Here is a 20,548-nt window from a genome sequence, read left to right as displayed (position 1 = left end):
AACCACATTCACTGGATGCTGTCATCAGTGATGTCATAAGTGATGTCATATGAGATGTCATCAGAGATGATGTCACTAACCATGTCATGAATGATGTAATATATATACAAAAAGTGACGCACTGGTGGCGTAGAGAGCTTGTAAATCTGCCGTAGACGTTTTTTCATTTCTCCTCATTTTTTACTTACAATATACGCTGCAATGTACAGCATACATTGTAGGAGATAAAATGCCTTCCCTGATTGTTTTTGTGCGGGAAGGTGTGTCTTCCTGCACAAAAGCAAACTCCACACGACACAGATATTGTTGCGCCATGGTGCAAAGGTGCGTGTATCACCACATGCCTGCAGTTTAAACAGCAGTCCAGAGGGAAGGACTTCCAACATATTAATGTACATATGTTGCATCTCTGTCCTTAGGAAGTAGCTCAGCACGCTGTAGCTAAAGAGCTTATAGTGTCATGGTACAGCACTTCCTTATAGTTCTGCAGTTATACATTCACCATATATGACAAATGTATTCTTTACTCAATTATGCAGTATACATTTATTTAAACGTTCACAGACTAGCATATACATTTAGCACTTTCTTTAACCAGAGTAGTTAGTTCTGAAAAAAAAATTTTTACTTTTATATTTTTTTTATTTTTAGAACGTTTTTTGTTTTATTTTGTTTTTTTTAGAAAGACAAAAAAAAGTCAACAGGACGAACAAAACTATAAACTTTGAGGGAATAAAAAAAAACTAGCATTGATGGTTATCAATTGCTCTGCAATCTAGGTCTACTGATTGCTCCCAATAACAAATTAAACGTTTGCACTTCACGTAGTGCATTCTAACTTTCACAAATTAGGGATATATGTGTGGTTGTGATGTTGAAGGTGATGCTGCAGGGGTACTTGGTATTGCCGGTGGTGGAGGTACATTTTAGCACAGTCTTCTACATTGTTCGTGAGCATAGTTGACAGGAGGCATGGATTGGAGTTGCTTGCACATACTAGCAGTGCCACAGGAGTATTTCTTGTTTGGGTCTCCCCTGGACAGTACTGCCTGGGAAATCTTGCATCTTAATTTGGTGGCATTACATTGCTTTTGCCCCTCTTGAAAAGTAAAGCATTTCCAAACGATGGATGTAACTCTTGTGATGTTCTGGTACAAATTCTTGAGCAACAAAATCATCAGAATCAGATGATTCTTGCAGTGGTGTAGCCATTTTTGAATCCAAAAAAGAAGTTCAGGTTTCCAATGAACAAAAAGTGACACTCTTTTCAGGATAGGTCTTCTCGTAAGGAAGGTCTAAGAAGAGTAATTGAAATGTGTGGGGTTCTGCAATAGTTAGAAAGTAAGTGTTATAAACCAATGAAATCTCTTTTTTTTGGTCACATGGGATCCGCGTTGGGTGCTTACATACAGCACGCATCTAGCACGACTTCTCAAAATTGCATTTAAAAGTAAGAAAAGTTTATTAAAACTAAAAGAATATTATTTTACCCCTTATTATTTATATTAAATACATATATATATATAGCACAGTGCCATCCATGCAGAGATAGAAACTGACAAAGTCTTTTGCCATTTGTCATTTTCTATCTTGGCGTGGATGGCACTGTGCTAATCCTATACTTAAAAAACTTTGATAGAAATACAGACATTTGAGGTGAGCAGATCTAGAGTGTCCCTGGTGTTGACAGTGCTCTAACAGGAGCTGCTTTCCACCTAAACTTGAGAACTACCCAGAGTTCTCTCCTTCTTTTTTGCATAATTTATGCGTCACTCTATGCCTGAAAGGGTTTTGTTTTGATATATATATACATATATATATATATGGAGGCATACAACGTCTTCAAAATGCAATCCTGCAGAGACGAGACGAACCCTGGACTGGTGCAAATAATTCTTTATTGAAGCCCAAACATCAAGTCGACCATGACGCATTTCAGCCCACGAAGGGCCTTGATCACATGGCAAACACTGAGAAGGTGAGGTGACCTTTCTAAAGCAAACGCGTGCTGAAAGGTAAACATAAACATAAAGGGACAGACTATTGTCTCCCTACTTGCAGCTAAAAAACATCCATAGTTGAGAATGCAGTGCAAAACACTTTCATTATACATGTAAAATACAATGACAAATAGAGCTAAGGTGAATGGTTAAAAAACAGTACAAATTGTAAAAGCATGTTAAGAATGAATTCCGGAATAAATTTGAAAAAACTGGAATATTAATTTAACAAAAATTCTATATACATGCCAAATCATATCGCACCGGTTAACTATTGACCATACGCCTTGCTCTACTAAGAAATTGGTAAAAAACCGAGGACAGATTTGAAGGGACCCATTTTGATTTTCTTACCCTACAACAATCCTTAAGTCCTAACCATCCATGTTACTGCAATTACTAGGATACTAAAGCCCAAGTGGGCCTAATTCAATGTGCAAATAGCAATTTAAATAAAATTGACTGTGCAAACTCCGCAAATAAATACATACCAGCACGCTATATCAAACCAAGTGTATACAAAAAGTGTCGAAAAAATCTTAATACCTACATATATATAAAAAAGTTAAAAAACCATTAGATAGGTTGGAAGAGCAGCAATATAATGGTATGTTATAAACAACAGGAATAACTACAAACAGGCAAAAAAATCTTCACTAGAATTCATACCATTGGGGATCTTGCAATCGAACAGTATTATGTGTCTTGTCTCCAGTTTTCCTAGGAGTGCCTCGCGGTCACCCCCTCTTCTAAGGGGAAGAACTGTATCAATCACAAAATACCTCACGCCCTCGGGATTCTGATTGTGGACTTTCTCGAAGTGCCTTGCCACTGGGTACAGGGTTTTGCCGTTGGTAATGGCCCGTAAGTGCTGGAGTATCCTTTTGTGTACTGGTAATTTCGTGCTGCCAACGTAACGTAGGCCACACGGACGCTCCAGCACATACACCTCGTACTCAGTTTTGCAAGTTAGTTTAGATTGGATGCGGACTGGTGTATCACTAAAGGGAATCGAGTACTCACTCTTGTTAATACCATTCTTGCACGCCTTGCAAACAGAGCACTTAAGAAACCCTTTACTGCAAGACAGCCAGTTTCCCGCTACTCTGACTTCAGGACTACTAGAAACCAAACTGTCACTCATGGACCTAGATTTTCTGAAGGTAACAGAAGGAGGGTTACAAAGTTGCAGTCCTAAGATTTCATCACTAGAAATTGAGGACCAATTCCTGCATATAATTCTACGGATAGCCAGATGTTGATTGCTATATGTTAGTATCAGTCTAGTTTCATCAAATGGGATGGAAGAAATTGGCTCAGACGATTTTTCCGTTCTTCCTCCTCCAACCACATTAGTTCTGTTCATAGCTTTGTCTACTATTTCAGACCGATATCCCCTCCTAAAAAATGTTGCCCTACACTCATTCTGAGCTAATCTGCAGTCCAAGTCTGAGCTGCATATTCTTCTAATACGCAGCATCTCACCATATGGGATGCTGCGTATTAGATGAGCTGGGGTTTTCCAAAAAAGTCTAGTTTCTAGTTTAGAGTCCTGAATATAAATCTCCACATCCAAAAAATATATTGATGTGCGACTCATTTGATTAGTGAATCTCAAATTCAAGGTATTACAATTCAAATCAGTGATAAACCTGTGTGCTTCATCCTCGGAACCTTTCCAAATAATCAGGAGGTCGTCAATATAGCGAAGCCACTTGACGACCTTGTTGGAAAATATTGCGTGGAGGGATGGCAAGAGGATCCACTCCTCCCAGTAACCCATGTGTAGACAGGCATAACTGGGAGAAAAGCAGGCCCTCATTGCAACCCCTTTTACCTGATAGAATACCTGATTGGAAAAGAGGAAAAAGTTGTTATGTAGGCACAAATCTATCATGTCCAACAACATTACACTATGGTCTTTAAGGCAGGATGGTCTGCCATTCAGGTAATGCTGTACAGCTTTAAGTCCATCCCTATGATGTATAGAAATATAAAGGGAAGATACATCAAGTGAGATCAGTAGAAAATCCGGTTGCCATGAGCCATCCCCAAATTTCCTGAGTAAGTCTCCAGTGTCAAGCACAAAAGATGGTAAGTTCCTGACATAATCCTGGAGAAATATTTACTCACATTCTCCAGGATACTTTTGCGTGCCGATATTATTGGGCGTCCTGGAGGCTTGATGTTGTTTTTATGTATTTTCTGGATGAAGTAAGCAACCGGCATCACTGGATTTGTCACTTTTAGAAACTTAAACTCATCCATCGACAACAGACCCAAACTTCTCCAAGCCATGAACTTACTGGTCACTGTATTCCAAGCTTGTTTGACAATGCTCATGTTAGCTCTTTTGCAACAGTCTCGATCATTGAGCTGACCCCAAGCCTCATCAATGTAGAGATTCTTAGGCCACAACACCACAGTGCCTCCCTTATCCGATTGACGGATAATGATGTTAGTATTGCCCTGTAGTTTTTTAATTAACTGGTGGTATGCAGCATCACGGTAGCGGTGTTGGTTCTTGGTTTTCATCTGTTCAAAAAACAGTTGCTTCAGCTCGAGAGAGACTTTATCTTGGAATAGTTCAATGTTATCTTTCAACATCAGGGGGCAAAATGTCGACCTCAGTTTAAATGGTGTTGGGGCTGTAACGATGTTAAGACCCGTATCAGAACACAATGATGATGTGGCTGCCCCTATCTGGATTTGATGAACGATCTGCGACAAATCAGAGCTGCCTACAGGTGGTGTAGATGATTCAATGGAAAGACCAGAGTCCACAGGTAAAGCACTTTTTGGTGATTTGTTGGAAGCATGATATTTACGTTGCTTTAACTTCCTAGGAAATTTAAAGAGGTCAATCTTACCCTTGGGGGTCCTCTTGGGACTAGAGGGTTGGGGGTCTCTACCCCCCCCCCTTTTCGTGTTTTCCACTCTTGTATTGGGCTCTCCTGTGCCTCAGTTCTCCTGAGAAACAAGATGGTGGCCAACACCTCCTTGTTTGGACAGTTTGGAATGTTGACAATCGACTGCCAGCCAATCAGAAACTCGCTCGCGCATGTAAGGGTACGCGCACGTACGCGTACGGTGAGCGCATATATATATATAATTTGCTCAAATTAATTTTTCTCAACAACTACTGGAGGGATTTTCACCAAATATAGAAAAGGCACTACTGCATACCTGTCCCTACCATTTTGCCAAGTTTGGTGTAATTCCGTTCAGCCGTTCGGGCTGTAGCTGTGTCTAAAGGTCCCATAGAAAATGCCATTTGAAAAACTTTCAAATTCGATTTTCTCAAGAACTACTGGAGGGATGTTCACCAAACATAGCAAAGGCACATCTGCATACCAGGCCCTACCATTTTGCCAAGTTTGGTGTAATTCCATTCAGCCGTTCGGGCTGTAGCGGTCTCTAAAGGTTCCTATGGAAATTAACATAGGAAAAAAACACGTTTTGGGACCCCCCTTTTGGCCCCCGCTTGACGAATCCCCCCGAACCTTTCAGGGAAGAAACGGAGTGGAGCTGGCCAAAATTCTGGAAAATTACACACAGATTCCTCAATCAGCGCCAAAGTTATTCCCAATAGAATGTTGAGCGCATATAGATATATAATTTGCTCAAATCAATTTTCTCAACAACTACTGGAGGGATTTTCACCAAATATAGAAAAGGCACTACTACATACCTGTCCCTACCATTTTGCCAAGTACGGTGTAATTCCGTTCAGCCGTTCGGGCTGTAGCCGTGTCTAAAGGTCCCATAGAAAATGCCATTTGAAACATTTCAAATTACATTTTCTCAAAACCTACTGGAGGGATTTACACCAAACATACAAAAGGCACTGCTGCATACCAGTCCCTACCATTTTGCCAAATCTGGTGTAATTCCGTTCAGCCGTTCGAGCTGTAGCCTTGTCAGAATGTCCCTATGGAAATTAACATGGGGAAAACACGTTTTGGGACCCCCCTTTTTTCTCGGCCCCCGCTTGACGAATCCCCACGAAACTTTCAGGGAAGGAAAGGAGCGCAGCGAGGCAAATTTAAGGAAAATTACAGGCAGATCCCTCAATCGGCGCCAGAGTTATTCCCAATAGAATGTTCGGAATTTCCTATGGTAACAAGGTCCTAACTATATATACCTACTGGCGACCGCCAGTAGGTAATATATATATATATATATTAAAACATTGTAATGGCAATAAAGTGCTACCAAGAAAGTGAAAAGGTTTGTTAAATCAAATCAAATAAACAAAAGGTCATGGAGGGTACAGGGAACACGTTTAAAATATTGAAATTGTAATCCACAGTTCATATTTACTAAATTGCTAGAGTTATAGCTGACAGACTTATTTGCAAGATTGAAACACAGAAGTTGCAAAATGCTGGCAACATATAGTATCCGGGTACTTAGAGATAGGTGTGGCAGTCCTCCCCAATGTTGAGGTCTTGCGGTGCCTTGGTGTCAAGTGATATAATGTAGCGAGTCTCCAATTTGCGAAGTAGAGACTCCCTGTCACCGCCCCTCCTCTGGGGAGGAACACAATCTATCGCAAAGTACCTCAACAGTGAGGCATCTTTTCCATGTTTGTTCTCAAAGTTCCTGGCTACAGGATATGTTGCATCTGCATGGGTGATAGCTCGCAGATGCTGTAGTATTTGCTTGTGCACTTGTGGTCTAGTGCTACCTACATATCTCAGCCCGCACGGGCACTCTAAAACATAAACTGCGAACTCGGATTTGCAGTTCAATTTCTGTTTGATTTTAATTGGAAAAGGAGATAGGGGAGTAGTGACCTCCGTTTTGCTGATACCATGTTTATAAGCTTTACAGGTAGAACACCTTAAAAAACCTTTGCTATCACTAAGCCATGATCCAGTAATCACCTCAGGGCTACTAGATACCAGACTATCCTGCATCGAACGGGCTTTGCGGTAGGTAATGCTAGGATGTTTTGTCAACAATGGGCCTATAATGGGATCACTGGAAACTAAGAACCAGTTATCCATGACAATTTTATGGATACTTTTATGTTGATTACTGTATTCCATAATAAGTCTGGTCTCTTCACATGATCTCTCAGTGGAAGACTTTTGCTGAACACTACCTGAGCCCAGGAGTGTTAGCCTGTCAATCTTGTTTGCCCTCTTGATAGCATTATCTATGGTTTCTGGCTTGTAGCCCCGTTGGATGAAACAAGCCCTACAGAGGGATTGTGCCAGCCGGCATTCATGCTCATCACTGCATATTCTCCGAACACGAAGCATCTCCCCGTAGGGGATACTACGTATCAGATGTGCTGGATGGTGACTATCCGCGTGCAGCAGTGTATACCCCGCTGTGGGCTTACGATATAGTCTGGTCTGAAGGCTACCATCTTGGACAAAGATCTCCACATCCAAGAACATGATGGACTGTTTGCTAAGGGTGCTAGTGAATTGAATGTTGAGATTATTAGCATTCAATTCCTTTATGAAATCAATGACCCCATCTTCAGTACCATCCCATACAAACACCAGGTCATCAATGTACCTTAACCAAAGTTTTACGTTGGAATTCATAATGGCAACATGTTGTTTCATCAGGACCTGCTCCTTCCAGTACCCCATATGAAGACAGGCATAACTGGTAGAGAAGCAGGCCCCCATTGCCACCCCCCTGGTCTGTAAGAAGAGCTGATTGGCAAACAAAAAGACATTATTTTCAAGACAGATGGCAATCATGTCTAACAACATTTTTGAGTGTTCCTGGAAACAAGTGTCTCTTTTCCCAAGGAAATGTTGTATGGCTCTCAGTCCATCAATATGGAATATACTGGTATAAAGCAACGTGACGTCCATAGATACCAGAACAAAATTAGGACTCCATCTAAAGTCTTGAAGTTTTCTGGGTAGATCACTGGTGTCCAGGATAAATGATGGTAGGCCTTTTACATGGTCCTGTAAGAAAAAATCAATGTATCTGCTCATATTTTCCAACAGGCTGTTGCATGCAGATATAATAGGCCTACCCGGGGGTTGTTGCAGATTTTTATGTACTTTTGGAATGAAGTAGATAACAGGCGTGACTGGATAGTCCTTTTTAAGAAACTTGTATTCATCCATTGAAAGCAAGCCCTTGCTCCTCCAAGCGGACAGTTTGAGATAAATTTCATTCCTTGCCTTGAGAGCCTCCTGCATAGAGATGCGCCTGTAACATTCCCTATCGTTAAGTTGTTTATGGGCTTCCTCCAAGTACATCTTGCGCGGCCATAAGACCACGTTGCCCCCTTTATCCGATTGTCTGATCACCAAATTTTTGTTTGCCCTGAGCTTTTTAATCAAAGTGTGGTATTCTCTGTCCTTGTGGTTGTAGCGCTTAGTTGAATTAGCAGTTTTGATCTGTAGATCCTTTAATTGTGAGGTGACACGGTCATGAAAAATATCCACATTGTCTTTTATCATCAGGGGATAGAATTTGGATTTAATTTTGAAGGGTGTGGAACACACAGTGGGTAAGGGTTCGCCTCCAAGTGCTGTCTGACTCTCTATAGTAGGACACAATTCTTCTTCCTGGAGTTCCAACAGTTCTTGTGTTAAGGCTGCTCCTAACGTTACTGACTCACTGGCACCACTCGATGCATTTTGTAACAGGAGCAGCTTCTTGAATCCCATTAGTAGAATTTCGATCTGCTACAGTGTGCGTAGCAAAATGTTTGCGGAGTTTGAGTTTACGCACAAACTTAAAAATGTCTTTTTTAATGGTAGCATAATCAAAGTCTCCTTTGGGACTATAAGATAGTCCTAACGATAATATGGAGGTCTCCTTAGGAGTCAGATTAATGTCGGATAAATTAATGACTGCATGGGCGTCAGTATGTAAATTGTCTGTTGTTTCTATTGTTGTGGCTGAGGAGGCTGTGCCTTGTTCCACTGCCTTCTGGAATGCTGCTTCCTTTGCCTGCCACCTGCATTTGCGGCGTTTGTTACTTTTCCGCCTCTCTGCGCGTTTCCTGTTGTTGCGCTGGCGGCGGCTGCCTGAGCTCCAGAACGTAGGGTTAGTTTTCGATCCTGCTGGACCATTTCCATCTCCTGCGCTGGAGTAATTTTGCGAAACCTCAACAGTTGCTGATGCCTAGCCTCCGAATCAGATTCACTTTCATATTGTGAACTATCCCCTGAGACCGAAGATGTTTCAATCTGTCTTGTGTCTGATGCTGTACTAATATTAGAGTTAGTGGTGGGATTGGTAATCATGGCATCATTACTACGTCGCTGTTTGATGTTATCGTATCTTTTGGCGAACGTGAAGATCTGGCCGTTCTCATAATCCAGTCTATCACGCTGAAACTTATATGCCTTCCTCTTCTTGATGACATCTTCCTCGCATTTGAGCCTAATGTTCATCTCCTCTCTGTATTTCGTGATTTCAGCAGAGGGAGGAAATTTGTCAATTTCTGCATTGATTGTGGCAATTTCATCCAGTAGTTTGACTCTATCACTTTCGGCATACTGGATAAGAATGCCCATTAGGCGTTTTGAATTTTCCAGGTTACATTGCGCCCAGTCCGCTAGCATCTGGGGGTCGGGTTTCTCATATGAGGGGGCTAATAGGATGCCCAAACCCCGCGGGACACGTCCCACCTCAAGATAACCTGACAGCGAGGTATGCTCCCACCACTTAGACTGTTCGCTTTTACTGCATTTCTGTAGGCATTTAAACAGTTCTCTAATTCCAGAGCTTTGCTCCGGTACAGCATTTGAACTCGGATTAGGAACGGACTCTCCAGCCGGGGGGTCCGTAAACATGCCCCTGGACGCCTCCATGCGCCCACTTAACGTGTCCGTGGACATAGTGCAGCAGTGGGCAAGATTGCAAAACGGCACACACAGAAACGCTCCTACCGGCAATGCAGCACGAAGTCGATTCAGGTACTCCACACAGTACATATATATGCAAAAAAGAAGGAGAGAACTTTGGGTAGTTCTATAGTTTAGGTGGAAAGCATCTCCTGCTAGAGCAGTCTTTTGCCATTTGTCATTTTCTATCTCGGCGTGGATGGCACTGTGCTAATCCTATGCTTAAAAACTTTGATAGAAATACAGACATTTGAGGTGAGCAGATTTAGAGTGTCCCTGGTGTTGAGAGTGCTCTAACAGGAGCTGCGTTCCTCCTAAACTGGAGAACTACCCAGAGTTTTCTCCTTCTTTTTTGCATAATTTATGCGTCACTCAATGCCTGAAAGGGGTTTGTTTTGATATATATACATATCTATACGTATCTTTTTTCATATTGAAAAATTTAGCGGAAGTTGCACGCTCACCGTGTTGAACACCTACATGACGTCATGCAGAAACGCGCGCGGTGCGGCGTGATACGTATATGTTGCGTATGCGCTTGAAGTCACGTACGGGTCGCATAGCAATCGCGCATGAAAATATGTACCCATCGCACAACCTATGTGCATTCTACAGAACACTTGTAAAATGGTGGCAACGTTCTGTGCAGCAATCGAGAGGTGCACTTTGGGTGCAGGACTGCTAAAAAAATTAAAGAAAAAAAGAAAACAGAAAATATTATAATAATATTTTAAAAATTATATGAATATTTAATTTAAAAAAATATATATATATGAAAAATGTGTAATGTAATTTTAAAAATAAGATATCTAAAAATGAATATATTTAAAATAAATACATTTTTAAATCAGTATCAAAGAAATAAATATAACAATTAATAGATTTAAAAATTGTTATTGAATAAATGTTTCAAAATAACAAAAAAACGTGGGTTTCAGGCAGGTTATACTTTGGAATTATCATTTAAAACACCATTGAAATTCACTGAAAAAACCATAGGTTTCAAGCAGGATATAGTTAGGAATTATCATTTAAAAAACCTTGAAAATTCACTGAAAAAACCATAGGTTTTAGGGGTGTTCTAGTTACCTGGACATTTCTCTCATACAAAACCATTGAAATTCCTCTGTTATAGTTAGTTGTACTAACTGTAGCTCTCGCGCCCGCAATCCACTGGTGATGATGTCACATATTACATCATTCATGACATCGTGCGTGACATCACTGATGACATCTCAAATGACATCACTGATTACATCATCCACGTGACAATCAGATACACCTCATCATACACTACTATAATCTTTCATCACTCACTGTAAAATACAGAGTAGCATATTTGAATCCATTGACACACCAATACAAGTATCTAAAAACCCACTCAGTGATTCCTCGATCTAGACACACATCTAATCAATTACCTATAGATTCACTCATACATGCTGTCAATGATCAATAGAACACTATCAAATATACTTATACACCTATATTGACATTACACACCAGCACACATCCTATTTACTTATGCAGTCATCCTACTCCCTTATGCAAACAATGGATCATACTTATATTTACTCAGCTACACACTTATACAAACACCATACTTAGGGGCCCATTAAGATGGCGAGTGGATTGCCCCGCCAGGCGGGGGGGCCGCGGCGGACGGAAAGACCGTTCGCCACTTTTCCGCCCCGGTCGCCTTGCGGCCGGGCGGAAAAGATTTAAAATGGTGGCGGTGTCTATTAGACATCGCCAGCCATATTAGAATGGCCCAAAACAGATGCCTCCACGGAAAGGCATGCAGTCTTCACTTTGGGGCCCCCCTGCGGGCCCCCGGAGTGAAGGACAGGTGGGGGGTGCACACGGGGGGGTACCCCCCTGCATTTACATTAACAAAGCAGCAGGCAAATGCATATATGCATTTTTAGCATTGTGGCGGGCGGTGCTGAGAGCAACGCCCGCCACAATGCTAAAAATGCAGTATGCACCCACCACAGTGGCGGGCGTATCCCAATTACCCCCCACGGGACCCCCGCCCTTATGGCAGTGGGTCCCAAACTCCGATAGGATGGCGGGCAGACTAAGTCCGCCCGCCATCCTAATAACCCCCAATATGTGTTATAAAATCACTATTACAAGTATACAGTTATCCATACAGTCACTCATGCAATCAATGAGTCTTATGTATACCTATTTATATACAACAAATGTGACATACACTGCCTTTTATTATTGTAGTTTGTTGGGCATGTACCATTGAGAGATATATTTGCTCATCAGCACATCCATATACATATTCACTCACCCAAACAACTATTATAACATGTAGTCTTAACATCATATACCTACTGAATCAACTATTGACACATCTTTGGGGCATCACACCCCCCCCACCGAACCACACACACATTCGCTCTCCCATACAAGTAATCAGTTAACTAATCAACTAATATAGACTTTCACGTAGCTAGTAACCAAATGGTTCAGCAGTTTACACAACAACTGAGAAAGTAATTTAGATATTCACACAGCTTAGTCACTATTCAATATATTTAGTGAGACACTATAAATTAGTCAAGTAAACTGTCAATCACACTGCTACTAAATCGTTCATCCAGACACTTATACATCCACTCATTCTTCAATGCTATATATATAATACAAATTCAAATATGGAACCAAACCACATTCACTGGATGATGTCATCAGTGATGTCATTTGAGATGTCATCAGTGATGTCACTGACCATGTCATGAATGATGTAATATCATCACCAGTGGATTGCGGGCGCTAGAGTTACAGTTAGTACAACTAACTATAACGGAGGAATTTCAATGGTTTTGTATGAGTGAAATGTCCAGCTAACTATAACACCCCTAAAACCTATGGTATTTTTCAGTAAATATATATATCATCAAGCAAAGCTTCCCCAGTTTGAAGATGCATTTGAAGAGTAGATGAATTTATTTAAAGTAAACTTGCATTTTTGCCATTTCATTTATATCTGCAATTCAGCAGTAAAACTGATCGTACTAGCATAGAGTTCCTTGACATCCTAGTGGAGGTAAAGCAGGGCACACTACACACCACTCTGTATAGAATGTATACATCTAGCAACAGCATTTTACATGCACACAGCCACCACCCGACAGGACTCAAAAACAGAATCCCCTATGGGGAATTAATAAGAATTAACGTAACTGCAGCACCACCGACTCTTTTGAGAAAGAAGATAAAAACATGAGGGGCCGTTTAAAAAACAGGGGCTACTTAGGCAAAACTATCAGAACAGCATTTGAAAAAGTAGACAAAAGGAACAGAAACAGCTTACTAATACCAAAAGAGAAGGACAGTGGCAAACATGAAGTGAGACTCATCACCACTTTCAACCATGCTTCAAAGGAAACCCATCAGATAGTACGGAAGCATTGGCACATAGTCAGAAATGATGTTGTGATAGGGAAAATGGTCAGACCAACACTACATGTGACATACAAGAAGTGTAATTCCAAGCAAGACATGTTAGTACATAGTCACTTTTCCATTAAATCAAAGTCACCTGGAACCTGGTTGATGTGGGAGGTGAAAAGCATGTAACAACAGCTCAATGTAAAAACTTTTGCCCTACCTAATTGGAAGACAGGGGGTATCAATGGTTTTATAAATTGCAACACTGACTTTGTTGTTTATTGTGTGACTTGCATTTGTGGCCTACGCTATGTGGGAAGTACAATCTTCCCGGTGAAGAAGCGAGTTTTAGAACACTTACGCGCCATCAGAAATAGTGACATGTCGTATGCTATAGCAAAACATTGTGATCTGGTACATTCAAATGTCAAAGTTGTCAGTTCTAAAATCTCATATTTTGGCATTGACAGGGTTCCAGTGTCAGAGAGAAGAGGAGATCGGGAACGTCATCTGCAACACCTGGAATATGAATATATTGTGAGGATACAAAGCAAGACCCCGGGAGGCTTCAACCATGAGGAGGACCTCCATGTCCACTTAGGCTGAATCAGCAGAGTTTTCTGTACACTATTACACTACAGTAATTTGAGGCCCACCATTTCCTTTCCTCTCTCTGTTTTTTAAGTCTTGCATTTCATTCTGATTCAAAATTGCCCATACATCACTAGCGACATCCAGCATTATCTTTCCTACCCTGGATCAAGGGACCTCGGTCATTGCCCTTCGGGCGGCCCTGCAGCCGCCAGACCAGGTCCATCTGCCTACCCTACTCCAGTAACCCCTTCTTTCCACCACTTTTTAGTTTCACTTATGGACACTGAATTTTTGTTGTTGCTCACAGCTTCTCCGCAACCGTTGGGCAATTGCCTGTCCCTTCACAGCGTCTGTTTTTCAGGGCTACTGAGCGCAGAGGCAACCATGCACCCTAGAAAAACAGCAAGCGATTATACTACCTGTGTTTTCTGACAATGGGAAGCCCCAATTGCACCTGTGATGTATCTGCGTAACATTCACACTGTTGTAATGCAGGTGTTTCATTTATTTTTTATTAACTTTACTTTTGAAATGTTATTTTTTAATTATTTGTTTTCAATTGTTTCAAAATCTTTTGATAAAGTTTTTGTGACAGTCTGTTTTCCTTCAATACCCACAGGACAGACAAGCAAAGCTTCCCCAGTTTGAAGATGCATTTGAAGAGCAGATGAATTTAAAGGAAACTTGCATTTTCATTCAGATGCATTTATTTGCCTCACGCGTTTCAAAGCACTCAGCTTCTTGATCACAGGCATGATGATACTGCACAGAAATGGCATCCTTTTTGCATGTCCATTTAATTTGCCTCAGTAGTGTATATATATATATATATATATATATCTATCTATCTATCTATATAGATATGTATATCTATATATATATATATATATATATATATATATATATATATATATATATATATGTATATATATACACAAGGGGACAAGGGTACCCCCCAGGCCTTGGTATTATTAGACCTGTCAGCCGTCTTCGACACGGTGGATCATAACCGTGTCGAGCAGGCTGGCATCCAAGGCCTGGCGCTGGCTTGGGTCAAATCCTTCCTGACCGGGAGGTCTCAGACCCTTAGCCTAGGCACTTTCAGGGCTCCTAGGGAGCACTCGCCCTGCGGGGTCCCCCAGGGCTCCTCCTTATCCCCTCTTCTCTTTAATCTCTATCTTCGACCCCTTCTTTTTTCTCTGAGGCAGTGGGACGTCACCGTTTTCAACTATGCGGACGACCTGCAACTCATCTTTTCTCTCAACTCCCCTTCCGCTATTCCCAACTTCCAGGCAATCATGTCCCACATTCTCCAGTGGATGGGCCAAAAGCAGCTAAAATTGAACCCCGGTAAGACGGAGCTCCTCCTTCCCGGTAGGAGTGCCACCTTCTGGGGACCACACTTCTGGCCGGCAGAACTTGCCCCCTCTCCCATCCCCGTGGCCTCGGTGAAGAGTCTGGGGGTCACCATTGACTCCGGTCTATCCCTTGGGCCTCAGGTGGGGACGGTGGCCTCTTCCTGCATTTACCAGCTGCGCAGGATCAGGAAAGTGGCTTACCTCCTTACACCTGATGCCCTCCTGCAAGTCATCATGGCCCTCGTCCTCTCCCGCTTAGATTTTTCGAACGCGATCTATCACGGTCTGCCTAAAACATCTTTGGCCAGACTGCAAGCTGTTCAAAATCAAGCGGCGAGACTGGCCCTTGGGATCTCGAAGTGGCAATCCGCCAGGCCCCTCCTTTCCAAACTGCACTGGCTCCCTGTCACTTCAAGGGCGGCCTTTAAGATCGGCTGCCTCACTTTCAAGTCACTAGCTGGGCCTTGTCCCGCCTTCCTGAAATCTCTCATCAGGCCCTACTGCCCATCCCGGAACCTGAGATCCTCCCATCTTCACTTCTTGATCACCCCCTCTTTCAAACTCTGCAGATCTGGAGGCCGGAGATTTGCATACCTGGCCCCCAAACTTTGGAACTCTTTTCCTCTTTCTCTTAAAACCTCCAATTCTCTGATTCTTTTTCGTAAATCCTTAAAAACCTGGCTCTTCCCCCAATCTAGTTAAGTTCCCCTGTCCCCTCTGCATCCAACCAGTGCCAGAAAACCCATGGTGTCAGTGCGCTCTATAAGCACCCCTTACAATACAATACAATATTACCTACTGGCGGTCGCCAGTAGGTAGTTATAGTTAGGATTTTTTTCAATGTTAAATCTCAAAATTCTATTTGGAATAACTTTTGCGCCGGTTGACGAATCTGCCTGAAAATTTCCTCAAAATGGCCTCGCGGCGTTCCAGTCCTTCCTTGAAAGTTTGGGGGGGATTCGTCAAGCTGGGGCTGAGATAAAAGGGGGGTCCCAAAATGCATTTTCCCCATGTTAATTTCCATAGGGCGGTCGATTTCACTTTTAGCCCACCAAACTTGGCAAAATTGTAGGGACTGGTAGCCCGATGTGCCTTTGCTATGTCTCAAGTTATGTGCTCCAGTGGATTTTGAGTAATTTAGGTTCAAAAAAATATATATATCTATGGCAGCGCCCCGGTACGCGTACCGGGGAGCGCACCAGGCGCGCCACGCGACTTGCGCACGGAAAGCTGATTGGCTCTCGGGTGTATGTAAACATTCCAAACGGTCCGAAGCGGCCGCCATCTTGTGTCTCGGTAGGATTGAGACACAAGAGGTGGCCAAAACAAAGGGGGAAAAGACCATTAGGGGGCAGAGTAGACCCCTTGACCCCCTAGGGAGCGCACCGGGGAGAAAAGAGAATGGCAGAGTTTAAAAATGTAAGTCATTTTATATAAATGGGAGGTAGTTCTGAAAAGAACTGTTTTTTTTTCTTTTTGTTGTTTTTTTTGTTTTGTTTTTTGAACATTTTTTACTTTTTATGGCTTTTCTGAACAGTTTTATTTTTTTTTGTATTTTCTTGGGGGAGCAACAAAAAACAGGGAATTGTAAATGGCTCAACTGGAGCAAAAAAATGTGTGCAAAAAATTAGGGTTTTTTCGGGCACTTATGGTTCTCCCCAGCACATATGATAAGTTTAACACTTATCATAGGGCGCTTCAAGCGAGTACGCTCTTCGGGGCGCTCACCGGGGCGTGCTCCGGGAGCGCTCCTAGGAAAAAAAAAAAAAAAAAAAAAAAAATTTAAATGGGAAAAATTGAAGGGACAGGTAACCCAATGTGCCTTTGCTATACTTTGCTATACTCAAGTGGTTTTTACGTAAAAAAAAACTTTTTAAAAAATATATATTGTGCTACATTGGGATATATATATGTTACAGCCCAAATGTAGCCCAAGTGCAGCCCAAATGTAGCCCAAATGTAGCCCAAAGATGGCCACCAGAGACAAAAAATACTAATGTAGCCCAAATATCAGCCATATGTAGCCCAACTATAGCCCAAAGATAGAATGTACCAGAGTGTTCTCAAGAACAACTAGAGCGTTAACAGTCTTACTTATAAAGTGAGACTTATAGGTTGGAATTAGCATTTAAAAAACCTATGAAATTCACTAAAAAAACCATAGGTTTCACACCAGTTATAGTTAGGAATTAGCACTTAAAAAACCTATTAAATTCACTGAAAAAACCATAGGTTTCATACCAGTTATAGTTACCTGGAAATTTTACTGACATAAAACCATTGAAATTCCACGTTATAGTTAGTTGGACTCACTATAACTTGCGCGTGTAATGCACTGCTGATGACGTCATATATCACATCACTCATGACATGGTCAGTGACATCACTCATGACATCACGGGGACGAGTGGCAACCAGGGCCCCGCAAGGGGAATAGAGGGGGCAGACGGGGGCAACCCTTCTATCCACATCCCCCCTACCAGGGGCCTCCAATGTGGCAATTTCCGCACTTCCAACACCCTATGACACCTTTTGTACCCCAGTACCCCCCTCATTTCGCCCCCCATGGCATAAATCAGCAGCCTTTTTTAGACAGGTTGGGGCAGAGGGCGCGGGCGCAGGCGAGGAAATGCTCCAGACAAGAGGGTACAGTGGGAAGACACACAGGCTCAAGGGATGGAAACCAGGAGCAAGACAGGACGGAAGTAAGTCTGGTAGTGAATCTCTCGTCACGCCAACTCACAGACTGTGAAGAAAAAGTCTTACAAAACGGGCTCGGATTTGTTCCAACTCCTAAGATAGACAATTTCCAACAGAATTGCGAAATCCAAAAATTCTTTAGGAAGATCAGATTGAGAGCCTTTTTTGATGGGAGACCACAAGAGACCCCCACAGACTCAGGCCTCCATAATCCATCTACCTTCACTCCACACAGCGGGATGTCAGCGCGTTTGTCAGTTGCTGTCTTTTGGGGCTCTGACTGCTGCTGGACCTCCCATTCTCAAGTTTCCGTGAATGTTAATCTGAGCCCTTGGATCTTAATCTGATCCACTACCTCCCCTTCTTTTTGGTATATACTCTGCATGGCTAACCACCGTGGGGATTAACTTCCCGGGTAAGATTCGTTCTATCCCCCACTTTTTAGTTCCTGGCTACTACACCAAGAACTGGGCGGACACTTCTCTTTTCATTCCAGTATCCATAACCCCTCCACTCTTACCTTAACTTTTGCCTCCCAACTTCATCTCACCGTTGTACCCTTGCCGCCCCACAATGGATGGACAAGGACTTAGCTTCGGTGATGATGACGCAGCAGCTATTCATAGACTTCCGTCCATCCTGGGCATCGACATAGACATCTCCACAGGGAGTAACTCGGCAGATTGGAAATCACTCTCTGACATGAAGAGAGAGTGGGTCAGAATCACCCTACATGGAGCACTCATGGCTGAGTACTTTAAGGCCAAAATAGCACCAAATGGCCTGATCGTTAAAAATTTCCCCAGGATTTTCTGGGAAGACGGCCAATTTAAGGTAGAAAGGTCTCTAATCTTGTGGAAGTGCACCAATGACCTTCTCATCCTCTTAGTCAATACTGCCAAACGATTGGCTGATGAACTACTCAGTAAAATTCAGATAGCAATGAGCGCCCTCAAGAGCGCCGGTCAGAACCCAGGTTTCAAAACCAAGCTGGCCGAACTTAACAAAGAAATTTCTGAGCATAAAGACTTCCTAATGAAACAGAAAGTTGCTAAGTTGCAGAATGATATTGATCGGTTCTCCAAAGAGAAGGTTTACCCCTATCTTAAGGATGACATTGTCCCCCCAGGGACAGGATATCTCTCTGACTCCAGTGCCACCTCCTCTAGACGAGGATCCAACAGTGACAGCAACTCGAGGGGGGACGAGTGGCAACCAGGGCCCCGCAAGGGGAATAGAGGGGGCAGACGGGGGCAACCCTTCTATCCACATCCCCCCTACCAGGGGCCTCCAATGTGGCAATTTCCGCACTTCCAACACCCTATGACACCTTTTGTACCCCAGTACCCCCTCATTTCACCCCCATGGCATAAATCAGCAGCCATTTTTAGACAGGTTGGGGCAGAGGGCGCGGGCGCAGGTGAGGAAACGCTCCAAACAAGAGGGTACAGTGGGAAGACACACAGGCTCAAGGGATGGAAACCAGGAGCAGACAGGACGGAAGTAAGTCTGGTAGTGAATCTCTCGTCACGCCAACTCACAGACTGTGAAGAAAAAGTCTTACAAAAAGGGCTCGGATTTGTTCCAACTCCTAAGGTAGACAATTTCCAACAGAATTGATAAAACGCGGCGATCTAGGCTGCGGTAGTAGGCTGTGCTGTGTTCCTGCTCTGAACTTTTAAATTTCGCTGCTGATTTACCAGCACGCTGGTCAAACTTTTTTTAAAAAACTGTAATGTGATTTTCACTGTTGTTACATTTGCTGATTTTAATAGCACGTCGACAATTTATTCTTTTCACATTGCACATTGCTTCTTGAGCTATTGTAAGGCACTCTTACCTGCCTCTTAACTCCCTTGTGGCCCCGTTCCGCCACGGCTTGTGCCGTTTGCGCGGAGGGTCAGGTCGAGGCGCGGCACTTCCTGGCAGTGACATCACTTCCGCCCAGCACAGAATCCTTGCAGGTTAGCGGTCTAGTGCTGCCGAGCCTTCCGTCTATTTAAAACCTGTCTATAGCTCCTTGCCTCATTGATGAAACGCGGCGATCTAGGCTGCGGTAGTAGGCTGTGCTGTGTTCCTGCTCTGAACTTTTAAATTTCGCTGCTGATTTACCAGCACGCTGGTCAAACTTTTTAAAAAAAACTGTAATGTGATTTTCACTGTTGTTACATTTGCTGATTTTAATAGCACGTCGACAATTTATTCTTTTCACATTGCACATTGCTTCTTGAGCTATTGTAAGGCACTCTTACCTGCCTCTTAACTCCCTCGTGGCCCCGTTCCGCCCCGGCTTGTGCCGTTTGCGCGGAGGGTCAGGTCGAGGCGCGGCACTTCCTGGCAGTGACATCACTTCCGCCCTGCACAGAATCCTTGCAGGTTAGCGGTCTAGTGCTCCCTCCCCTTCAGTATTTAATGGCGGCATGGAGGAAGCGCAGCGGACGAGCGCAGCGGGAGCGCCGACTTCGCGCCGAAGTCGCGCACAAGTCAAGCCCGTCTGCGCCCGTCCGCGGCCGACCAGGCCCAGGGCCCTGTCGTAATGCCGATTTTTACTCATATTCCCCTGCCGACCTAATGAGTCTTAATCACGCTGGTCCCATTCCGCCCGTGCCGCTAAAGAGGCCCTGACATGTGGCATTCTCGTCCCATC

The sequence above is a fragment of the Lissotriton vulgaris genome, chromosome 2_1, assembly GCF_964263255.1.
Source record: "Lissotriton vulgaris chromosome 2_1, aLisVul1.2, whole genome shotgun sequence".
In the NCBI taxonomy this organism is placed as follows: Eukaryota; Metazoa; Chordata; class Amphibia; order Caudata; family Salamandridae; genus Lissotriton; species Lissotriton vulgaris.
This window is presented reverse-complemented; position numbering follows the sequence as displayed.